This window comes from Empidonax traillii, unplaced genomic scaffold (assembly GCF_003031625.1).
Source record: "Empidonax traillii isolate 1590-97213 ecotype Southwest subspecies unplaced genomic scaffold, ASM303162v1 scaffold1579:size129161, whole genome shotgun sequence".
Classification (NCBI taxonomy): domain Eukaryota; kingdom Metazoa; phylum Chordata; class Aves; order Passeriformes; family Tyrannidae; genus Empidonax; species Empidonax traillii.
The window spans coordinates 13,430-30,460 of record NW_020956772.1 but is presented as its reverse complement, the minus strand read 5'-3'; positions in this window follow the sequence as shown (position 1 = coordinate 30,460).

The following is a 17,031-nucleotide window of genomic DNA, read 5'->3' as shown; positions in this document are numbered from 1 at the left end:
GCTGCCACCCCCCTGGCTGCGTCCCAGGCATGGAGCTGGAGCAGGATCTGCTGAGTGTCGGCGTGTTTGGGATGAAGGCTTCATCCTTGATAAGTGGGACGCCCTCACCCAGGTGCTCGAGCTGCGACTGCAAAGCTCTCCCAGCTGGAAATGCTGATCCTGGGGCTGGGACACGGAGCCTGGGATGAGAAATCCCGGCAAGTTATCCTGCCAAAGCTGCTCTGGGAACACAAAGCCTTTCCTGGAAGGGGGATGAGACGCTCTGGGCTCCTCAGGAGGCGGCGGGGACTCGGCGTGGGGGACGTTAATGCGGCGTGGAAAATCCCGAGGCTCCTGGCAGGGCCATGGGATGTGCAGAGGATTCTGTTTGCATGGAGTTTTTGTCTGGGAATGATCCTTTTGGAGGAGCAGCAAGGAGCCATGTGGGTCTGGGAGTCTTCAGACCCCTCAGCCGGAGCCAAGCCTCGGCTCATCTGGATTTTAGGGATATTTGGGGACCTTCTGCGGGATCGACTGGGGATTGCAAAGGGCAGCGTGGATAGCGCTGCTCCAGAGCACTGCATCCCTGCATCCCTGCATCCCTGCTCCGTGGCTGCAGCCCCAGCCTGGCCAGAGGAACGGGAACCACCCTGCAAATCCCCTCCTGGAGACACGGCCCCAGGAAGTTCTGTGGACCTGGTGGCTCCCAGATGTCCCAGCCGAGCGTGGGATCCAGCGACTCCAGGATTTGCACCCACCCAGGGGCTGTAACACATGTGGGACCAGGACTGCCTCCAAACAGGGGATTTTTTTCCTTCTTTTCCATCACTTTTTCCCTCTGGACACGAGCTGTTTCAAGGAGATGCCTGGTGTGTCTTCCCAAATCCTGGAGAACACACATGGCTGGGCACAAGGGTGGGCACCCTTCCCAGCCCCAGCCTGCCACTCCCAGCCTGTGCCCATCTTCTCTCCACAGCTCTCCTTTCACTCCAACCCACCCACAGAAGGCAAAAACACGGGGATTAAGGGCAGTTCCTTCCTCCCAGGACAATTTTTCCGGTGTGCTGGTTTGGGGTTTGGCCACCCGTGGCACCACCCACCTGGGTTCTGGCGCATCCCACAAGAGCAGCAGTTGGAAAGACCTTCCCCCCATGAGAAGTGATTAAAAATAGATGGGATGGGCACCTTTGCCCTATGTAATTAATCTGCTGGTGTCCTTCAGGCTTTAATAAGCCCCTGGGTCAGCGTGGTGTCCCCTCTGTCCTCCCTCTTCCCTGAAATCAGCCCTCACCTCGGGGCTCTCCTGACACCTCCAGGTTTCCTGTGAGCGGATTCTTTTGCCTCGTTAACCTTCCCAAGCTGCTTCACTTCACGAGAAACACCTTTTTTTTTTTTCCCCTTCTCTTTTCTGTTCTGTTCTGGGCTGTGTTTAATTTTAAGGCCACAAAAATAACCCGGCGACGACGAGCGGAGAGAGCTGCGGGTCAGGGATGGGCACGGAACTGGGATGCCCTTGATCCTCGGGCCCAGAAGTTTCTCTTGATGCTGCTTCAGCAAGGAGAGGAAGAAAAAAAAAGAAGGAGGAGGATGAAGGGAACTGGTCCCTTTTGTCAAACAGGAACAATTCCAGTGAGAGCAAACATCTCCTCAAATCACCCGTGGTTGTTATCTGGGATAATCTCGGCACAGGCGGAAGCTCAGAAGGTCTCTGAAAAAGAGAAGAAACCAGAATTGATTTATTTTCTTATCTTTGATAGAGTAAGTGAAGCTCTGGAGACTCTCCCAGGTCCTGGGGCCTCGGATGACCCCGTGAGATTTAAAGGATTTGGGGAGTGCGGCAGGAAAAGAAGGATCTTCTGCTTCAATTGGGGGGGGGGGGGGTGGGGAGGTGCTTTGGGGGGTGACTTTGGAGGGGCTGGGGACACCAGGGAGGCAAAAGGGAGTTTGGTTCTGGGTTTGGGTTTGCCCAGAGCAGCTGCAGCCACTGTCCCTGGGATGAGAAGGGGCTCGGGGGTGACCAAGAAGCCCCCACAGCTCACGGAGCTGCTTCACATCAACATAAAAACTGAATTTCCCACCATTCCCCCAAAAAAAGAGGCTGTGTTTTGGTGAGGAAGGGGGTAATTAAGGAAGGGGCTAACGAGCCAGGGTGTGGGGCTGGGCCCCAGGGGTCCCAGCTGCAGCGTGGCCAGTGGGAAGCTGGGCTGGAGGATGGAGTGTCCCCCCATTCCCAGCAGGATGGCCCCGTTCCAGCAGCACTTGGCAGCCCCGAGGGCCTCCCGGGCCCTGCTGCACTCCCCTAATGCAATTACAGCACTAAATGAACAAGGAATGAAATCAAGGAGGAAGGGAAGGGGGCAGAGCCCGGGGGTGTCGCTGCCAGGGGTCACCCCTGTGAGGGAGGGAACCAGTCCTGGCTCCCTCAGGGCTTTTCTGCTCATCCCAGTCTTTTTTTTGGGGGAGAGGGATGTCAGCAGGGGTGGTGAGGAAGCTCCCAGCTCTGGCATGAAGAGGAGCCAGGTGGCATCAGGTGCAATTCCTGCTCCTCCAGAGCTCCCTGGTCCCTCCCTGCATGGAAGTGATTCCAAACATGTCCCAAAATGGAATCCAGCCTTGCTCCTGTATTTCCTCCAGGAATGGTGACCCCACCTGGGCACCCTGTGCCAGGATTTGGAGTCGCTGCCCATCCCCTCCCTCTGCCTAAAACCACCCCCCTCCAACCAAAACCCAAGGCCTGGCACTTCCTGCAGCACATTCCGAGCACATTAATTACAGGAGAGGGAAATGCTCCCAGATCCTGGGGATGCTGAAAAATGACAGAGTGTGAAACACGTCTGCAAGATAATTAACTTCAGAGATAATTCCTTCTTCATTTTGACTCAATTACTTTCTTGATATGAGAAAGTGCTGAAAACACTATTTTATTTTATAATTTATTTTTTTTTTGGCGTTGCATAAAACAATAATTGAAGAAAACCACTAGAGCTCTCCCAGGGAGAGCCTCTCCTTCCTCAGATAAAGCAGCCAGGGAATAAATCATGGTTAATTCTTGCTCTGGAGTTACAAGGTGCAGCTTGGTATTAAAAACTCCTGCCCGTGGCATCCTGATTTTGGGAAGAAAAAAATCCTCCTCTCCCAAGATCTTTGCAGGGCATCATGTTCATGGTGATTCTCATGGACTGGTTTGGGTTGGAAGGGACCTGAAAGCCCATCCAGTGCCACCCCCTGCCATGGGCAGGGACACTTCCCACTAGCCCAGCTTGCTCCAGGCCCTGTCCAACCTGGCCTTGAATTCCTGGGGTTCAGGTGTATTTTAAAGGGCTGGAAAACTGGGCAAAAACCTGTTTAGAACTTCCTCAGTGAGTGGCTGGGAGGTTTTTGCTGTCGTGGCCAGGGCGAGGCCCGTGTGGAGCGATGCCCTGCCTGCGTCCTCCCGAATTATTCCCGCCTCCTGCTCGAGTGCTGCCTCTTTGCATCCCTTAATTAGACTCAGTAGGTGAAAGAAAACCAAGCACAGGCTCTCCTAATTCCCTGGATGTGGATTCATTACAGGAGCAGCAGCAGCAGCAGCAACTGGGATGTCAAGGAGGATTAAGCAGGGAGCTGGGAAGACGTTGCAAACCCTCCTGGTGGGTTTGCTGAGAAGCTGATGGGTCTTGCTGGGGCCAAAGCCACCCGTCCCTGAAAGCACCATCCGTGTTCCCCATCTCCTTGAGGGAGCATGGATGGCTTCCCAGTGCTTCCCAAGAAGGGAATCCCCCCCTTAGACTGGCAGTGAAGTGGTTAAGGTGTCCCGGTCACAGCCCTGGTTTGCTGATAAATGGGGCTGGAGGATCCTCAGAAATCCCCATTCCCAGAGCTCTGGGAATAAAGGCAGCATTTTCCAGAGCATCATCCACACCCCCTGGACAAGGGGGGGGCCGGTCCTAGAGGGACCATGGAAGGAACAAGGGCTTTGCTGTTTCCACGGGGCTCTGCACCCCCTGGGTGACCCTGAGTGGTCATTTCTGGAGAAAATCAGGAGTGTGGGAACAGGGGGGGAGACGAGCCTTGGAATTTCCAGGCCAGATCTGCCGCGGCTGCCAAGCCCTCCCCGTGCCCCGGGCGATGCCAGAGGTCACCCCGGGGGTATGCAGGGGTCACCCAGCAGCCGGTGGGTAACGCAGGGAGCTCATCCCGCGGGGATGAGCCTTTCGGGAAGCAAATCCCGCTCCCAGCGTGGCTGGATGGGTGTCTGGAGAAAGCAGGCGGGGCTGAGGGAGGGGTGCAGAGCCAGAGCCCAGCGCGGGGGATGCCCCTGTGCCCCCGGGGGTGGGTGAGGGGGCAGCGTTGGGGTGTTTGATGCAGAGCCGGTTTGCATTCCGGGCGCCGGGTGTTGCTGCCCACACACCCCAGTTGCCATAACAACTTTAATTTGTTTTGTAGCCTCCGCTCGGGTGGGTTCGGGGATTTTTTTTTTTTTTTATGTTTTTTTGTGTGTTTTTTGTTTGGTTGTTAATCTCCTTTCCGTCCCCGCTCGCCCCATTCCCTCTTCCCTCCCTTTTTCCCGGCTCTACTGGGGGCTGGGATGTCGGAATTTGCCGAATCCCGAACTCAGAAGCAGTTTGGGAAGGGATGAGTCCATCCTCAGCTGCTTCTGCTGCCCAGCTCCCAGGGCAGGGCCCAGCCCGTGCTCCAAGGTGTGCCTGGATCTGGGATGCTCCAGCATCACCTGGAATGTCCCAGCAGCCATCCCAAGCAGTTTGTTGGCTCATCCCACCGAGCTTTCCGTGTGGGGCCAGGGGGGGTTGGGAAGGGGAACGAGGCCAAGTGGGATGAAAGAGCCTGGGATGCAGCAGGAGTGGGATGCAAAGGCCGGGATGCAGAGCAGTGGGACAGGGTGGTAACTCTCTCAGTAGCTGCGCTTTTACGGCTTCCCATAAACAGTCCCCTCCATCTCTCTCCATTTTTAATTACCTGGAAAATAACCCCGTTCAATTCACAGCTCATTTGAAGCCTGTGAGCGAGAGGGCCCATAAATATTTAATGTGCTTGGAAGTGGCACCAACTGTCCGGGGCTTTTTTGGCTTTTCCTGGAGCTGCCTTTATTTCAGCCCGTTTATTCCCCTCCAATCTACAATTTTCCGCTCTCTCCATCCATAAAATCCAGCGGTAAAAGGCAGAGAACTGCTGGCAAGGGGGTTCAATCCCCAAATTTTCTTGGGAGAAATGGACTGGAATGGCTTCTCCTCTAATTAGGGCAATTAGGACGGATTCCTGAGCATCCTAGAGCCCTCCATGCCTCACCCTGGGAGAAGCCAGGTCAGGATCTGCTTCCCAGCCTGGCTGAGGGGAGTTTTGCTGCCTCCAAACCGTGGCTGAGCCTGCTGGGGGGGGTGTCTGGAGCAGAACCGAGCCTGGAAGTTCTGCCCTGCCCTACTTAGGGAATTAAAAAGAAGGATTACTGGATATTGCAGGGCAGAGGAATAACCAGGACTCGCCGCCGGTGCCGTGAGTTCAGTGCTGAGCTCGCAGCAGGAGCGAAGGGAAACTCCCATCTTCCCAACTCCTGACAGCTGCCCTGAATCCCAAACGTTAAACAAACAAGAGGCTTTTGACTCCCAGATTTTTGTGGGTTTACCCAGGACACATTTCCGTGTGCATTAATCACTCCAACACGGGTTTTATTGTAACATAATAGATATATTTACTGCACGAGGAGTGACAGCATTTATTAATTATGCACAAGCAGGCCCAGCAAACGGATTTGTTTGCTTTGATGTCTAATGCTTCAGCCTTTTTTTTTTTTTTCCCCCCTGCTTGTTAAAGTTAATCAAAAGCAATCAAATGCGCTCCCACAAATGAGAGCAAATTAATTTCAAACAAAAGGGGAAAGTATTAGGTAGCACAAATGGAGAGGAAATTAAAAAGGAGCAGCGAGATAGGGAGGCAGGGTAATTTAAATATTGGGTTTGGCTACTGTTTTTCATTTTGGGGTGGATGGGGAAGGAATAGGAAAGGGACAGGAATAAGGAAAGGTCTAAATGCTGTGTTTGGTTGCTGGTTTTTATTTTGGGTGGATGGGGCAGGAGTAGGAGCAGGGCAGGAGCAGGAATAGGAAAGGGGCAGGAAGGGGCTTTGAGGGGCTCGGCATCACCAAGGGTGGTGGATTCCCACGAGGAGCATCCCAAAGTGGACACAGGCTGGGAATTGGGGTGGGTTTTGGCCTCTCAGGGGGTGCAGCGTTTGGGCTGTGACCCCTCCTGGCTGCACCCCCATCCCTGTGACACCCCACCTGCCAACCAGCCCGGGATCCCTCAGTGTCCCCATTCCCCAGGGTACAAACCAAACCCCCTCTCTCCTCCCCCTGAATGCCCAGGACAGCCTTAATTAAAGGTGGTTAATCCATTCCTGCCCGTTGGTGCCGGTGCTAAAGGACATTCCCAGTTCCCATCCCAGCTCTATTTACATAATGCTATTGACATTTGGAGGGGGATATTATGTATGCTGCTTTAATTCACTGTTAAATTAAATTATGGCTGTTTGGGACGCGGTAATTTCTTTTGTTCTAGGAACAGATTGTTTTATATATCTGCCCGTATTACCGAGTTATTAATTTAATGATTCCATAATAGCAGCTTGTTCCTTTGGGTGATATAAAGGGAGCAAAAGTGGGCTCCGTGCACAGCTCGGGCTGCTTGGCTCGTCCCTGCCCGGACTGCAGGGGGTCAGGGATGCAGAGGCTGGGTTTGGATCGGGACAAGGGGCTCAGCTTGGTCTCCCACCCCTCATCCAGCACTTCCAGGGGGGAGGTGCAGGGGTGCCAGACCCTCTCAGTGTCCCCTCCGGGGATGGGGCAGGAGCACGTCGTGTCCCTCCCCTGCACCCCCAGGGTCGAGTTTTTCCACGTGCTCAGCTCCCAGACGTGCTCAGAGCCGGGCTCTGTTTTCCAGCTGCCCGGATGGATGAGCCTGGAGCAGCCCCTTGGCTTGGGACTTCGGCTTTTCCAGATGCTGCTTACACTGATGTCACCCTGGGAGCGGAGTTCACCGGGATGCTGCTGTGGGATGGGGAGGGCAGGGGGACTCACACCTCACCCCTGTCCCTCTCTGCTCCTCCTGATCCCCACAGCCCCCTGCAATTCCAGGATCCCCCCCCAGACCCGGCTGCATTTCTGCTTTTCCACAGTTTTAACTGAGAAGCCCAAGGGGCAGAGCTGATCCCCAGCCCATCCCAGGATCCCTGGCAGCCCCCAGGGCTTGGCATCGAACCTGGTGACGTTCCTGTGCCGTGCATTGAGGTCTGAGCTCCCAAGCAGCTCCCCAGGCTCTCGTGTGTATATTTATATATTTATATATTTATATGTATTTATGTTTTTATCCTCCCTGGCACCACCTGCTGTGGTGTGGGGAAAATCTGGGAAATTTTGTCCACCCACGCACTCAGAAATCAAGGAACAGGAGCAGAAGCAGAGCCCATGAGCTGCTCTCTAAAGATGGGACTTCACTGAGGGACAGGACCTGGGGGACAGGGAGGGAGCAGGGGTTTGCCCTCACAGCCAAGAATTCCTTCCCAATATCCCCTCTATCCCTGCCCTCTGGCAGTGGGAAGCCATTCCCTGTGTCCTGTCCCTCCATCCCTTGTCCCCAGTCCCTCTCCAGCTCCTCTGGAGCCCCTTTAGGCCCTGGAAGAGGCTCTGAGGTCTCTCCAGAGCCTTCTCTTCTCCAAGCTCCCAGCACAGCCCCCTGTGCTGCTGCTGTCCATGGACACCACGGCCTGGATGGATTCAACCTCTGGTGGTGCATTTTGGGTTTTTAGGACTCTTGTCTGAGCCTTGGAGGGGCAGTTTGTGCCGAGCGTGGTGTTGCAGTTCAAGCCTCAGAAGGGACCGTGAATTGATCAGCGAATAATCTGCTTTATGTGTCCTACACGTTCCTACTTCCCCCTGGCAGGCAGAGGTGGCTGATCCCTACCTGGAAAGGCCCCTGGTCTGGATCTGAAGCCACGGAAAAAAAGCGTGGAGGAACTCATCCTTTCGGAATCAGCCTTGCTGGTAAAACATGTGCCTCGTATTCCAGTGGGAAGCTCAAGCCAGACGCGATCAACTCCTGCCTCTTGTTATGTCTTTCTTCAGTAGATTAAAGACCCTTTAATGGGCTGTGTTTTCTCCCAGGAAGGTACTTACTCCCGGCAATCAAGTCACCCCCGTTGTCCTTTTGATAAACGGAGCAGCCTGAGCTCTTTAAGCTCTTCCCTCGGCAGAATTTTTACCAGGAATTGTTGACTCGCCTGCCGTGTTTTCCCCGGACCCCTCCAGGCTCCCCTGTTCTCCCGCAGGGTCTCAATTCCCGGGTGATTTTTGCATGGAAATGGGTGCCCCCTGGGTGATGATGCTGAGCAAGGGCTGGGGGGTGCAGGGGGTTTGGTATCCCCTCCAGCTCCTTGGAACCCCCCCGGGATTCCCTGTAACAGTATCAGGGCAAGGAACGGGAGCTGGAAACACCGTGGGTGAGTGACAGGGAGATGAACTGATGCCACTTGTGATGTGAAGATGGTTCCCTGTCGGTGCCTCGTATCATCTCCTGGCTCCCTGTCATTTCTCCTGACCTCCAGCTGTGATATCCAAGGGCCGAGGGGGGGGATTTTCTGCCTCACTTCCAGCCATAAGGCAGAGAATGCTGGTTTGCCTCCCCCAGGCTGGAGTGGGAAAACTGGTTGGGCTTGGGAAACTGGGAAATGAAGAGGCTGAGGTTGGGATTCCCAAAAGGGGAGGGGATCTGCATCCAGCTCCCCCCGGGATTTCACACTGGTGTGTCCATTGGGTGGATGCATTAATGGCTTCGAGGTGAAGATTTAGGTGGGATTTGGGGAAAAGATTCCTCCCTGTGAGGGTGGGCAGGCCCTGGAATGGTTTCCCCAGGGAAGCTGTGGCTGCCCCATCCCTGGGAGTGTCCAAGGCCAGGCTGGAGCAACCTGGGCTGGTGGAAGGTGCCCCTGCCCACGGCAGAGGGTCGGAACCGGATGATTTTAAGGTCCCTTCCCACCCAAACCATCCAATATGGATTTGTGGGGATGTCAAGCGGCAACCAAGCTCGAGGGGTGGGGGGAAATTGTGGTTAAGGGGCAAAAAAACGCTACAAAATTGCTTAAAACCCAGGAACAACCTGTTAACAGGAGCCTGGCAGCCCAAAATCACAGCTCTCGTGCTGCGGATCCCTCCTCGCCGCGGCTCCCGGAGGATGCGGCGCCCGCGAAACGAGGCACTCGAACCATTAGAATATTTGCAAAGTGGGGCTCTCCCGCAACAGACACTTGAAATAATCTGTTCAGGCACTGGCTGAGTTCGCTCCTACCAAAGGGCCGTCAGCGGTGTCACAGGCACTTAATGTCAGGCGGGCCCGGCACCGACTCCTCGTTAGCTCCCGACGCCCAACAGTAAACACATTTTGCTGCTTTGCCGTCTTAAGGAAAGGGAAAAAAAACCTTTCTGACAGCTTGGTTAACCTTTCCCCCCCCCTCCTCCCTTTCTCACTTGTAAGCGCTGACGTTCTCAGCTGAGGGCAGCTGCGAAGAGCAGAGGGCGGGGAGGGGGAATGGGATGTGTTGGATGGGGTGGGGGAATTTGTGGAGTCTAAAAATACGGCGAGTCTGGCACGTTCTGCTTCTCCCCGGCAATTAAAACGCTGGGTGCCTGCTGCTGCAAAGGGTAACCCCAATTAGGAGGTGTCAAAGGAGGGAGGGGAGGGGATGAACAGATTTTTTGGGGTTTATCCCGACTGTCGCAGGGACTTTTTATTCCCCTCTTCCCTTTGAAGCTCTGCGTGGGTTTTTTTGCGGGGGGGGGGACTTGAGCAGCAAATCGGGCTCCAAAGGAAGGGGAACGGCTTCAAACTGGAAAGAGCAGGGTTAGATGGAATTCCCAGAGAAGCTGCCCCATCCCTGGAAGTGTCCCAGGCCATCCTGGGCTAATGGAAAGGTCTCCCTGCCCATGGCAGGGGGTGGCACTGGACGATTTTAAGGCCCTTTCCAAGCCAAGCCATTCTGGAACTCCATTCCTTGTGCCAATGAGCCACATTCCTGCCACCGGCAGGAGCACCAGGAGCCTTCGTGTCCCCTCGGTGCCAGTGACGCACTTGTTTCCTTGCGGAGGAGAAGACCCAAAAAACAAAGCCAAGGCTCATCAGCTAATTGCGTTTTAAAAGCAAATAATTGCCTGAGTCAACGCGATTTGCTAAATTAAGTCGTTCTGCAGGGGCTGGGGATTTGGAGTTTGTTTGTTGGGGTTTTTTTTCCTCCCCCAATAAAATGCCAAGCGCTCCTGCTGGTCCTGCCGTGTGGGGATGGGGGACCTGCACTGGCTTCTTGGGGACCCCCTGCCTGGAGATGTGGGTGGGATTCGGTGTTTTGGAGCTGATTGATGGGCTGATGTTTTGCTGCAGCAGCCCTGGTGCCCACTTGCCCTTCTTGTCCCTTTCCTGCATCCTAAGGGCTGTGAGTTCCCAAATTTGGGGTCCCCAGACGTGCTGGCTCACGACCCCCCCTTACCCCTCCCATCTGCCCCGGGCAGTGGGAGCTCAGACCCCTCTTGAAACGACTGTTTTGCCCTTTTTTTGTGTGTGTGTGTGTTTTTCCCCCCCTTTCTGACTCCGGTGACTCATCCAGTTCCTTCGGAGAAAGCTTTTTCCTCGCGGGAGCTGTAAAATCCCCGGCAATTGAGAAACGCAAAGCCTTTAAAACAAGGCTCTTCTGGCAAATGCCAGGCTGCAAATCTGGCCCCGGATTTTATTTTATTTTTTTTTTCAATTAAGCTTTTCTTTTCTCTCTCTATATATGTATAATTTCTTTTTTTTTTTTACTTTAAAGGCGAATTAATTGATATTTACTCAGCGTGTCAAAATAGCTCCGGTGCGTTGGAGTTGCCTCTCGCCACGTGGCTGGAACAGGGAGCTGGGGAAGGGAGCTGTGAGTCAGTGGGAAAGGAATTAAAAGCAGCAGCTCCTGCTCAAGGCCAACTGAGTCCTGCTCGAAGGAATGGGAGGGGAGCACGTGGACCGGGGGGGGAACATGCCTTGCTCTGGATTTGCCTCGTTTTCCCTCTGCACGGGGGGAGCTGATTCCATGGAAAAGTTGAGGCACGGATAGGGGAAGGTGTCTCTTTAAGGTCCCTTCCCACCCAAAGCATTCCAGGATCCTCATCTTCCTCCATGGAGGATGGAGAGTGGATGGGCTGCTTGGTTTGGGGGGTGCTGACAGGGTGGATTTGGCCACACATCCCACCTTGTGTTTATCAAACACATCCAGAGGTGGAGATGGGTTGTCTCTGGTAGGGACCTGGTTGCAGGTTGGACGATTCCTCAGCTTTAATTACACCTATTAATTACCTAAAACTGCATTAAAAGGTACGGGTTACGCAGCAATGTCGGTGTTTTAAATTATCATCACCACAGTTTAATTGTCTCAGCTCTGTATTATTAATATATGACAACACCTGGGTGAGGATTTGGGGTGTGGGAAGGAGGGAGGGCAGCCCATGGAGACCCACCAGCTGGAATCTTGCAGGGACGGGGACTTTCCTGGTGCTCCTGGAAGAGGAGCAGGGCCCTGGCTGAGCTCCCAGTTGGCCCAGTGGGTACTGGGGCAGTGTCTGAAGTTCCAAGGGAGCCCAGGGAGGGCTCTTTGCAGAGACACCCCGACCTTACAAGTGCCCTGTGGCTGCAGTTCCCACCTCCTCTGGGAGCTCTGGGCATCCCTGGCAGCAGAAAAATCCAGGGATTTGTGCAATGTCAGCTTTGCCTGGCTCCAGTTGCCCAGCAGAACATGAAAGGCATAATTCCCTGGCTCCTGGGGTCACGGCTCTCACAATTAAACCCCTTTTTTTCCGGCGCTCTCCTGCCCTCCCTCCTCCTGCTCAGCTCCCCTTTATCTCCCCTCATTTGTCATCTTTATTAGTTCTTAATCTCCCATCGGAGCTGCCCAGTTAAGAGTGGGATTAGGGGGAGGTTTAATTGGATGGCCCTCCCAACATCAGACTCAGTAAAAGTTTATGAAGAGATAAAAATCTCCCTGGGTTTTTATAGCTCTGGACGGAACAAAAGGGACCAGAGAGGGGAACAAGATAACTTTTTCCGCCTGCTATTTTATTTTTGTCTGGTTTAATTCCCTGCCCAGCCCCGTGCCAGGTGTGTTCCAGGCTGATTAAACGGGGAGGGAAGGATTTGTGGGAGCTGAGTTATCCCTTTTGCTGAGGGTAAGCACTAAGTGGCTGCTGCTGCTGCTGCTGCTCGGCCTCTGCCTGCGATTCCCACTGACAGGAAGATGAATTGGGCTCTGGCCTGGGAGAAAACAACACTTATTTCGCACTGGGAAAGTGCTGAGGTGCTGGAGGGGATGAGCAGGGAGATCAGGACCAGAAGAGAGGGGACAGGAGGGGAAGGATGTGCCCTGCTGGGATGGGAAGGTTGGAGATGCTGGATGCACCACCGCCTGGCATTCCAGTCTCGTGGGTGCCAAGGCTCTTGGGTGCCATCCCTGATCATCTCCAGGGGCCAGGAAGGTGTTGCCAGCTCGGGAAAGCGCCACGTGGTTGTTTTGGGGGGTGACAGACCCTCCAGCCTCACCCATCCTGCATCCCCATCCTGGCTGTGCTCATCCCATCCCTCTCCCCGGCACAGGGAGGGGATCCCACCGCTCTCATCCACCGCCTCTTCACCCAGGAGATGATTAAGGGCTTTCAGAGCAAGCCCAGGGCATGGGGAGAGGATGAATGGGAGCTGATTGAGGCTGCCTGGTTCGGGGGGAAGGTGGCAGTGAGTCCAGGGCCCTTGTCCTCCACCACAGAGCCCCAAATCTCCCTCTGCCTGATGCTCTCCCAGCCCAACTCTCCTTGCACCCAACTCCAAGGAAAAACGGGTGCTCCTGGAAGCACTGCCTCAGTCTGGCAGGAAAATCACTGCAAATTAAAGTTATGGGTGAATCTGCTCTTTTCTTGCTGGTTTCGCTTCTCTCCCTCTTGATGGAAGCTGTTACTGGTTAAAAAAAAAAAAAGAAATAAAGCCCAAGCTAATCTTCATTACAGCTTTCCATTAGGGTGGTAATTGTTTCCATTCCTGTTAAAAATAATCCTGAGCCACCCTGCTCTGCTGGTTGGTTCCTCTACCAACTTCTTCTTTTTCTTCTGAAGTAACATATGGGGGGGAAAAAGTGGGGGAAAAGTGTGAAGAGAGAGGGCGGAACAAAAGAAGGGCATGAAAATAGAGAAATGGGGGAGAGCAAGGAGGGGAATGAGGGGTGGGTGGCAGGGAAGGGATGAGAGGAGAGTTCGTGGCTCTCACAGAGGGGTGTGGAGTGAGACACACACTTCCCCCATCCCGCTGCAGGAGGGGTAAAAGCACCCAAAAATAGGGAAAAGGGTGGAGGTCCTTGATCCTGCAAAGAGCATCTCTGGGAACTGAGGGGGCAGGGAATGGGGCTGGAGCATCCCTGCAGCCTGGGATGGGGCTGAGCATCCCCTCCTCGAGTTTTCTTTCATGTCCCAGCCCCCCCCTCCCCCTCCAATCCTCTCCCCTCCAAAATCCCCCTGCCGCCTTTTGGGAAGCATCAGCCAAGCAAACTGCCTGCGATTCCAGGCAGAGAGAAAAATCCTCTCCCTGAATCAAAGAGGACATCAATTCAGCGCCAGCTCCTCTGGGGACAGCCGAGGGAAGAAAGGGACATTGTCAAGTCCTTTCAGGCCCCAAATTCCGATTTTGTCGGGGTTTTACCAACCCCAGCTGGCTCTGCCCCAGGCCAAACATCCCGGCCGGGGGAAGGGGGGGCTGGGTCAGAGCAGGGCTGGGGCGTCTGGGCTGGTGGGATCGACCTTCCACCGGGTTGAGCTTTTAAAATGTGTATTTCTATACAGAATCACTTCGTGCCTCGCTTTCCCCCCCTCTGCTGACCGTGCTCTCCCGCAGCTCGGCGGCACCGCACGGGAGCACTTGCGGGGTAGAGTGAAGCGCTTTTCCCGTTCAATGCCTCTGCCCGCCCCGTGCAAGCCGGCTGAGCGCTGATGCGAAGGGAAAATCCTGCTTTCCCCTGCCTTGTGGTGCTCGACGCGAATCTCAGCGGAGCGGAAGCCTTGTCAGGCCGGATCAGCCCAGGAGCCTGTCTGGGGTCGTCTCCCGCCTCCCCCGAGTCACCAGGCTCGGCTCTTTTGGGGAAAGATGCGGAAAATCAGCGAGCGAGCCAAGCCTGGCTGAGCAGGGGGCGGATTTTTGGCGGCTCAGCCGGTCCCTGGCAGGGCAGGGGGGGAGAGGGGGGGGTCCTGCTGAAATCCGCACCGATGCAGGGGCAGCGGGGAGACGAAAATCGGCTCCTCGGCGTGTAAAAGCACCTTCACGAGAGGGATTAATTGCTGGCGGATCGCTAATGAGGCGTTATGAGTCAGCAGCAGCGCTGCGCGCCGGCAGTTTGATCTCGGGGAGACGGGGAGAAGGAGCTGTTTGAAATGCCTTCGACGGGTTTGTTTTGAAGCTGTGCCAGTTCCCCGCCATCCCACGCTGATGGGGACGGGGCACGGTTACAAATGAGGCTCCCGAAGCCCCCTCAGCTCCCCAATTCCAGCCCCGTCTGGGCCTGCCAGCGACCCAAAGATCCCTCCAAGATCCCTCGTGCCCGCCTGGAGCAGGGATGCAGCACCCCCGGATCTTCCAGGGATTGATGCTGGTGTTATAAAACACGCGGTGAAAGCCCGGGCCTGGTCCTGGGTGTTAATCCCAGCCTAAATATTCCTAAAATCCCCCGGTCGAGCCCTCCCCGGCTGCCCCTCGGCCTCACCCACGGCTCGGGAGAGAACCGTGGCAGGGGGAGAGGAAAATAAAACATTAAGAGCCCCAACAAGAGGCGGTGAAGAAGGAGGGGAGGCTCTTTTCATCTGTTTAATGGCTTGTTTCTGACAAGGAGCCTCTGTTCTCTTCCCCTGGAAAGCTTTTAAGAGCCCCAAGAAGGACAGGCAATTACAGGAAGGTTCGCGCACTTGATGGGGTGTTACAAATCACTCATCGCCGGTTTTTAGGGCTGATTGCCGCGCAGGGGAGAGGGTTTGGAGGGGGGGATAAACGGCAGGCTTGGACCCCTCCCCAGGGCCGGGGAGGGGGGGAGGCACTTCCAGGCACCTCCAGCTGAAGGATGGGTGGGTTTTACGCTACAAAACACTTCTCGGAGCCGCAAATGCAGCTCCTTTGGTCCCTGGTCTGGCCAAAAGTCGCCTGGGAACGGCCGCCTCCGGTGAAGGAAATCCAGCGGCAACTCCGTGTGGCATCAGCTGGAGGGTGGATTGAAATCGGGATGTTGAACCGCTTGGCTTGTTCTCGTTCAAAAGCGGGAGCAGCTGCCTGGATTTGCAGGGATTTTAACCCTGGGAGGGTGGGGAGGCTCCTGGCACAGGTTTGCCCAGAGAAGCTGTGGCTGCCCCATCCCTGGGAGTGCCCAAGGCCAGGCTGGAGCAACCTGGGCTGGTGGAAGGCGTCTCTGCCCATGGCAGGGGGTGGAACGGGATGGTTTTAAGGTACTTTCCAACCCAAACCATTCCGGGAGTCTCTAAATGAATTCAGATTTCCTGGTAGTGAAACCTGGGGGCTGAACGGTGACACAGCTCTGCAGAGGGGGGACAGAGGAGGAGAGGACCCCGTGTCCCTGAAAAGGTTATTTTTGGCTCGTCTTAATATGCCTGAAAGCCACGGTAATGCTGCAAAAAGCCTCAGCCATAGGATAACTTAATTAAACTTTACTTAAGAGAGTTAAATATTCATTATTTGGCTTCAATTACTGCCTTTGCCGAATCCCCCCCCCCTCCCCCTCGCTGGGGCTAATTAGTCTAATGGCTGCTCCTACTGATGACCTGTTTCGGGCTGGGGAGGGGGGATAAAAAGGAACAATCTAGTATTTTCTTGGCATCACCCAGGGCTGCTTTGCCAAGGGATGGGATGGATTTCTGGGGGGGGAATTTATGGTGCATTGGCTCCTGCTACGAGAGCGTTTCAGTCTCTCCCAGCAGGTGCCAGGCCCTTCCCACCCTCACAGGGAGGAATTCCTTCCCAATATCCCATCTATCCCTGCCCTCTGGCAGTGGGAAGCCATTCCCTGTGTCCTGTCCCTCCATCCCTTGTCCCCAGTCCCTCTCCAGTTCTCCTGGAGCTGTTTTAGGCCCTGGAAGGGGCTCTGAGGCCTCTCCAGAGCCTTCTCTTCTCCATGCTGAGCATTCCCAGTTCCCTCGAGCCTTTTATGGGTGTTTCTGGCTGTCTGGGATGGGGCAGGGACAGCTCTTGGGGAGATCCTGTGCTCCCCCTGGGAGGGAGGGGCTCATTTTCCCAAACCCCTTTCCGGGAGCAGCGTTTGGTCCTTCCCCCTGTCCAGTTACCTAGCCCCTCACCCCAAATCCAGGGGTGCAGAGCAAGAACCAGCCCCTTCCCCAGGAGCCCTTTGAAGGGAATGAATCCAGGGAATCCATCCCTGGGGCGGGAGCAGCTCCAGGATGAACTGGAACCCTTGGAATGTGTCAGTCACACCTGGGATCCCACTTGCCGTGGGGGCTCCGGGTGTCTCCCAGGGCCTGTAAATCCCACATTTTCCATTTCCATTGGTCCATGCAGCTGCCCCAGAGTGGAGCAGGGAATGCTACGTGTTTGGAAGTGCTGCTGGTGCTTTCCCCCAGCTGCCTGTCTCCTTGGAACCTGTTTCCTTGGAGGATGCACTGGCCAAACGCTGCCCTGGATGCCTGTCCTGGTGTCTGGTGGTCCCTTTCTGTGGGTTTCTGCTCCACTTTCGGGGGTTTTTTAGATGCTCCTCCACAGGCAGTGACATTGAGGCTTGGAAAAACGTGGGATAGCACCGAGTTTATACAAAGTGGGGATTTGGGGGTGCCTGGAGGAGCGTGGGGCTGTTTTTCGGGCATCATTTCTGCCAGGTTTTAGGGATGGTTGTTCTGGGGAGTGGGGGGGGTGGGGTGGGCAGGAGAAGGTCTGTCAGGAGTTAAGCCAGTTTTGAACATCCAATAATCCCTTTGCAGGGGGAGGGTTGTTTTTTTTTTTCCCTGCT